The sequence below is a fragment of the Magnolia sinica genome, chromosome 3 (genome assembly GCF_029962835.1).
Source record: "Magnolia sinica isolate HGM2019 chromosome 3, MsV1, whole genome shotgun sequence".
Classification (NCBI taxonomy): Eukaryota; Viridiplantae; Streptophyta; class Magnoliopsida; order Magnoliales; family Magnoliaceae; genus Magnolia; species Magnolia sinica.
In genome coordinates this window covers 42,480,627-42,487,825 of record NC_080575.1, presented here as the reverse complement: position 1 = coordinate 42,487,825, position 7,199 = coordinate 42,480,627, and the positions used below count along the sequence as shown (strand labels likewise).

General features: G+C 40.8%; 1 long non-coding RNA gene across 1 annotated transcript; it reads right to left on the bottom strand.

The window, feature by feature from the left end:
- Positions 1 to 843: 843 nt before the first annotated feature.
- Positions 844 to 3,373, bottom strand: LOC131239848 (uncharacterized). The gene is made up of 2 exons (XR_009168435.1): positions 1,953 to 3,373; positions 844 to 1,888 (listed from the first exon to the last, which is right to left on the bottom strand). It is a non-coding gene; the product is annotated as an uncharacterized LOC131239848 (long non-coding RNA).
- Positions 3,374 to 7,199: the final 3,826 nt, after the last annotated feature.

Here is a 7,199-nt window from a genome sequence, read left to right as displayed (position 1 = left end):
CGGAAACACCAGTTATTCCTTTCCCCTCGCCCGTTTGGAAGCTAGTAAATGGAGGTAAATGGGAAATGGAATTAGAGGTAAATGAATTGGGAGTAAATGGCTTACTAGTTGTATTTGGATAGAAGTAAATGAAATGTATTTGAAATCTAAATATTCTGTTTGGATGAGAGTAAATGGAAGGAATTAGAATGCATTGGAATTTTTTAATATATTCGTGAGAACATGTGATATCCCAAATCAGCTTTAATGGCTCAAATTAGTGTGCATATGTGATATTTAACAGAATGCTTGTAATAAGCCCATTAAAATATATACTTTAGCAAATTTTATTTTTTATTTTTTTTTTTTTTTTTTAAACAGAGTCTCGGGTGGGCCACAAACATGAGGATCACAAACAAGCAACTTATCAACGCTTTTTAACTATCCATTTAGATGGCCAACCTTTTGACGGTTTGGATCATTTTATTGCTGTGATTTTAGTAATGTAGTCGGTAATTGAATTGTTTCAGATTATCATTATCATGCTATGTGCATGGGGGACGTGTGTAGCCACCTTTGTTTACTCATGCAACTCTCCAAGGAAGCTCAAAAAAGCATTTCACCCCATTTACTTCCAAATCCTCTCGAGGATTTCATTTACATGCCAATTTACTCCCATTTCATTTCATGTCATTTTCATGCATTTCCGTCCAAACACACTTCAAACACCATTTACTCCCAATTCTCCCCATAACTAACCTCTACATCACCCTACCTTTTTCCCCAAATCCCACCCTGTGCCAAGCTAGAAACAGGCCATCAATGGTCCCTGGCATCATGGCATCACCCACGACACTTTGAAGCGATCGAAGAATCTCTTCTACACTAGCAAAATTGCAATTCATGAATAAGTGATTTACTAACTCCAAGTTTTGCATGCACATGATGCATGTACCCCATATGGCCATCCCCCTCTTTTGAAGGTTGTCAAGTGTAAGCACCCTATTCCTACCCAATAATCAAGCAAAGGCTGCTGCTACCCTATGAGGAGCGAAGGCAACCTTATGAGGAGCACCATAGTGCCACATGCAAGCGGGTATGAAAGCTGGTGTTGTTTAAAACTATCACAAATTATTCATGTAGGTTGGGCATGATGCATTACCTAACATGGCAGCTCTTATCAGCAACCAGAATATCATCATCATCATCATCATCACCATCATCTAAGCCAATTAATTGGGTCAGCGATGAAAATCATGTTTCCACCATTCCACTCTATTTAGGGGCTAGACCTTCAGCTTAGAATGTCATATTGTTCAGATTCATGATGAAAGTTACGGCATGAGTTTGACGCCTGCCGCCAGCTGCCAACCTGACACAACCCTGCTTTATCCAAGTGGGGGCCAGGAATGAGAGCACAAAACAGACTATTTGCATAGGTTGATTACAATCAAGAATTATCTAATAGTCTATTACATAGGTTGATTACAATCAAGCACTATCTAATAGTCTATTACATAGGTTTTAATCAAGTAACCTCAGAAAATAAGAAGAGAATTTTTATCAGACAAATTCAGTGGTAGTCCTCACTGAAATTATCTAAAAGACAACATGGAAGGAAAAATGGTTATGGTCCTCCACCAGGATTAGTTTCGACAAAGTAGGACAGTAAGAAGATTTTACAACTATTAGAGATTGAAAAGGTCTCATATATGGATAATTTTTAACATTCATCAAGGGTTGCCACTCAACCAGAGGCAAAGCAAAGCTCTCCTCTTGGTGGGGCTCTTAGGGAAAATCATGTACTCCTCTCAAACAGACACCAATCCAGGTATCTGGCAGTGAGAGATGTCAGATTTATCAGAAAGAAAGTCTATCCATTACTTGCATGCCTCTTCCATGGATTATACTAAAGAAAAGGACAAAAATGACTTATAGCAATGTCAGGACCAAAAAAAAAAAAAAAAAACCACCAGAATGAAGAATCCATTGTGGAATGTCCCCCCTCCACAAGCATAGCATTGCTAGTCCATTGTACAATACTCCCACCATAACCATAGCATCCAAGAAAGAATTTGGGAACATTTTAACACCTTGAAGAAGGGCCAAGATCTCAGCCTCATTTGATTATAAAAAACCCAGAAATCCAGAGAAAACCAGCTTAATCACTATCAAATGATTCCTAACAATTGCATGCAACACTCTTAATCACTAGTTGAATTTAATCAACCTATGTAAGCACCTGTTGGAGTTTGGTTCCCCATAGCTGGTCCCAAGCCCAGAAAAAGGAGGATTGCATCATGCTGGCAGCCAGCATGAAACTTCTGCCACAACTTTCATCATGAACCCAGACAATGTGACATGTCAAACCTGATGACTCTTGAACTTTCGGTTACCTAGATTACTGCTGTACAAAGTGAGCTTAAGATAGACAACCAATGGCAATTTCCATAACTATACAATCTACATGCCTTTGATAGATATATATCAATCTTCCAAACCACTTTACAAAACTACTACGAATCCTTGCCCCCATAACTTGAAAATCCTCTCAAAGACGGACTCTCGATATATGGCGCTATTATATTTTTTATTTAAATCCTTCTAAGCTTACTCTTCTCCCGAACAAACTAAAAGTTGCAACCAAATATAGGTTCCAATGACCATAGTTTGCAAACCAGGACCTAACTCAGGACTCTGTTGGGTCAACCATGGACTGGGTGGGAGGACCTGGTAGGGTCAAAAATGATATTTTTATTATTTTTGTTATAAATAAATAATAAACAACATGAAAAATTAAAGAATAGTAAAGTAAACATCGGTAATTCTTCCACATGACAAATTATTGATGATGAGGTCTATGAGCAGCATGCCCATGATATGAACAGTTTGGATCTTTCAACTATGGACCACACTTATACAAAATTCAAAATTGGTATTGCTATTTGACTTGGACCGGTTTTGAAAAAGTCAAGGTATTTCAAATTGTCTGCTGACATAGACAACCCAAGAGAAAACTTCTAAAATGATTTCAATATTAGACCTTCGACATATAATAGTTCTGAATTGAATCTCTTTATAAGGAAGATCTAATATGAAAAGAAAAAATAAAAAAATTACGAATAGTAAAAACCTGTAATTCTTCCACATGACAAATTATTGATGGTGAGGCTGTTTATGAGCAGGTCTATAATATCAACATATTGGATCTTTGCACCATCAACCCACCACTCGTACAAAATTAGAAAATGAAAGCTCCAAGTCCATAACAGTTGGACATTTTTATCAAATCCCAACAATCCATTTGTAGGTGGCTGAATGAGAGGGTAGGATCTTTTAATCCATGGAGGTACCATCACATCAACAAAGGACATCTTTAGATTCCAGAAGATACAAATAAAAATAAATAATAATAATAAAAACGATAGAGATTAAAAAAACAACTCTTCCTTTTCTTCTTCAAATAACTTTTTTTTAATAGGAAATAAAAGAAATTCAAAAATGATGCAGGACATGAAATTCAGATATGATGTGCAAGATTTCATATTTATCACATAGTTCATAAACAATTACACAAATTCTACATCCCACACAAAAGTCCAAATATTCAATTAAGGGGAATCTATGTGGGTCCAGGCCTACACACGTTAGGGCTGGATCAATAAAAATTATGAACCAAACAATACTCAAAGGGAAATAGAAATCATCCACACATACATGACAATCAATCCCTAATCTAAGGAATTCACGAATTTCAAATCAAGGAACCCTAAGGTGAGAAAAGAGATAGAAATTGGGGATTTAGGTCAATCTAGGGTTAGGGTTTATAAAATTAGCGATGAAAAGAGGAAAACAAGAGAAAAACCTGACCCAGAAATAGCTCCCGCATGCAGATGGTGCCCCAGGGCTGACGTCAGTGCGCAGATGGGCTGGCCGCACGTGCGATGAAGGCCCGCCTTCCCAAATCAGCTTCTTAGCCCTGGTCGGCCAGGCTGGGGCTGCAAGACCTTCAAATTTCACGTTGATCCGAGCTGTGGTCTGGGCGTGGTGCTCCGTCGAAGTTTCAGCCCTCCTACAGGGCCAGATTCTGAAAACTGGCTGTAGAGGGATGAACAGCTGCAAAACAAACGGATTGGGCGCGAAAATGGTTGTGGGAATGATGAAATAAGATGGAGGGGCGGATGGGGATAAACGTAACTTCGCACTACAGTAGTTAACCCTTCGAAAAGGGAGGGCTTCGCACCCACTTTAATCTCAGCCCTTCGAAAAGGGAGGGCTTCACACCCACTTTAATTTTTTCACAACTTAGAGAGCAGAAAAACCACACAGGAATTTTTATTCAACTTCAATGAATCAAAAAAACTACAAGGGGTGCCTATTTATAAGAAAACCTTATACCCCAAAGCTCGCGTCATGTGCGCAACCTATTACTTGGTGATGAAGTAAAATAAAATAAAAACCAAACAAAGAAATCTAAAGCGTTCATGATGTTCTAAATAATATAAATAATCAAAACCTAAAATATGAAATCAATCCGACTAGTGGGCCCCGATTATGAGATCCCATGATGAGCTTTACTTGATTATCGGGCTCACTCTAATGAACTAAAACTCCGTCTTCTAACTAGGAGACCCTCCCTGGACGTCGTCATCGAGCCAAATAGATGGTGGGGCTCTCCCTCTCCTTCCGTACGTACGTAGGGGCCGCATGCAGCGCGTATGCGCGTGATGTCCCCATCAATTCTCCCCAGCTGCGAAGATTTCGCCACTGGTGAAATAAAACTCCTGAACCGCTCTAGGATGTCAAGATCAAGTCTCTGAAGCTCCTCCTTTGTAAGCCACGTGTTGTCTGAAGCTGGACGTGGCTTCCATTTAACCAAGTACTTCTAAAACCTGCCGTCCAACATGGATATTATCTGATGGTCCAGAATATCCTCTATTTCCTCTCTAGGTGTGGGAAGAGTATATATAGGAGGTAAAGGCTGAGAAAATGGATCGGGAGGAGTAGGTATGGTAGACAGAGGCTGAGAAAATGGGTCGGGAAGGGTAGGTATGGGAGGTAGAGGCTGAGAAGATGGGTCGAGAAGGGTAGGTATGGGAGGTAGAGGCTGGGAAGATGGGTCGGGAGGGAGCCATGGATCAAAAAAAAGGTCTGAGGAATCAGGATGGTTAGGCAAAAGGCTGGACAATGCATCAATGGACCCTTGAAATGCAACTAGATCATCCACATTAAATGTGGAACTAATTCCCATGGAGGGTGGAAGATTTGCCACATACGCATTGAAACCGTTTCGTTTGATAATTTTGAAGGGTCCAGCGCTACGCGCGTGTAACTTACGAACGGCCCCCGAAGGATACCGCTCAGGCTTGATACGGACCATCACAGAGTCCCTTACATTGAATTCCTTGAAACATTTATGCTGGTCTGCAGAAAATTTGTAATGTTCATTACTAGTAGTAATCTCCTGCCTGATTTCTTGATGACATGAATGAATGTGATGCACAAAAAACTCTGCAGGCTCTGACAGCCTATGGGACAGTGACATAGAGACAAGATCAATAGGTTTCTCAGGTTTATAACCAGTAACGACTTCATAAGAACTGAGACCTATGGACCTATCGACAAAACTATTAAACGCAAACTCAGCTATAGGTATTACAGTGTCCCATGTTCTGGTGTGCTCTATATCCCCCCGGGGGGAGACTCATCCGGTAGATCATCAGGAAAGACATCACGGAACTCATCCACTACCAGGATAGCCTCAGTGGGTAACTCTACACTAGCCTCTGGTGCACCCTCTCTAGCCGCAAGGCCGTGCATGTTGTACCACTCAAAATAGTGGTCTTAATGTCCCTCGTAGGGTGGGTGCACGGGTGCATGCTCATGACTGATTCCTTCGTCAACTCCATTCATTGGTCTATCCTCCTGGCCACCTACCTGAGATTGGACATCTACCCCAATGGTGGGGTTTGTCTTAAGGGAGGCCTCCATTTAGTCAAGACGTTGATCTATGTCTTGTTCCAAGCGCTTACCCCAAGACTCGATCTGCTGGGACAGCTTGTTTAGTGAATCTAGCAGTTGTTCCATGTTTAGTGTAGGGTGTTAGCCAAAACCATGACCCGTACGTAGAGGCATACAACTTGCAACTCCACCTAAGGACTTTCTACGACAACTCTATGGGACGAAATGATCCTGTGAGACTACATGAGGGAAACTACGCAATGTTACTAAAATCCGGCAATATAGTTGTCAAAATAAGGGAATAACAGAAAGTTACAGCAATGTGAATTGCTAACTTCCTACTAACAGAAATTTCAGCAACTAATATCAGGGACTACGGTCTTCTAACAGCTATATGTGATGAATTGGATGCATGAAGGACTCAAGCAAACTAAACCCTAAATATGTAATGTATTCCCCTATAAAAACCCTAAGCTCTGATACCAAATTTGATGCAGGACATGAAATTCAGATATGATGTGCAAGATTTCAAATTTAAGATCACATAATTCATAAACAATTACACAAATTCTACATCCCACACAAAAGTCTAAATATTCAATTAAGGGGACTCTATGTGGTTCCAGGCCTACACACGTTAGGGTTGGATCAATAAAAATTATAAACCAAACAATACTCAAAGGGAAATAAAAATCATCCACACATGCGTGACAATCAATCCCTAATCCAAGGAATTCACGAATTTCAAATCAAAGAACCCTAGGGTGAGAAAAGAAATAGAAATTGGGGATTTAGGTCAATCTAGGGTTAAGGTTTATAAACTTACGGATGAAAAGAGAAAAACAAGAGAAAAATCTGACCCAGAAATAGCTCCTGCGTGCAGACAGTGCCCCGGGGCTGACGCTCGTGCGCAGATGGGCTGACCACAAGTGAGATGAAGGCCCGCCTTCCCAAATCGGCTTCTGGGCCCTGGTCGGCCAGGCTAGGGTTACAATACCTTCAAATTTCACGTCAATCCAGGTTGTGGTCTGGGCGTGGTGCTCCGTTAAAGTTTCCACCCTCCTACAGGGCCAGATTCTGAAAACTGGCTATGGAGGGAGAAACAGCTGCAAAACAAACGGATTGGGTGCGAAAATGGTTGTGGGAAGGATGAAATAAGATGGAGGGGCGGATGGAGATAAACGTGGCCTCGCACCACGGTAGTTAACCCTTCGAAAAGGGAGGGCTTCGCACCCACTTTAATTTTTCCACAACTCAGA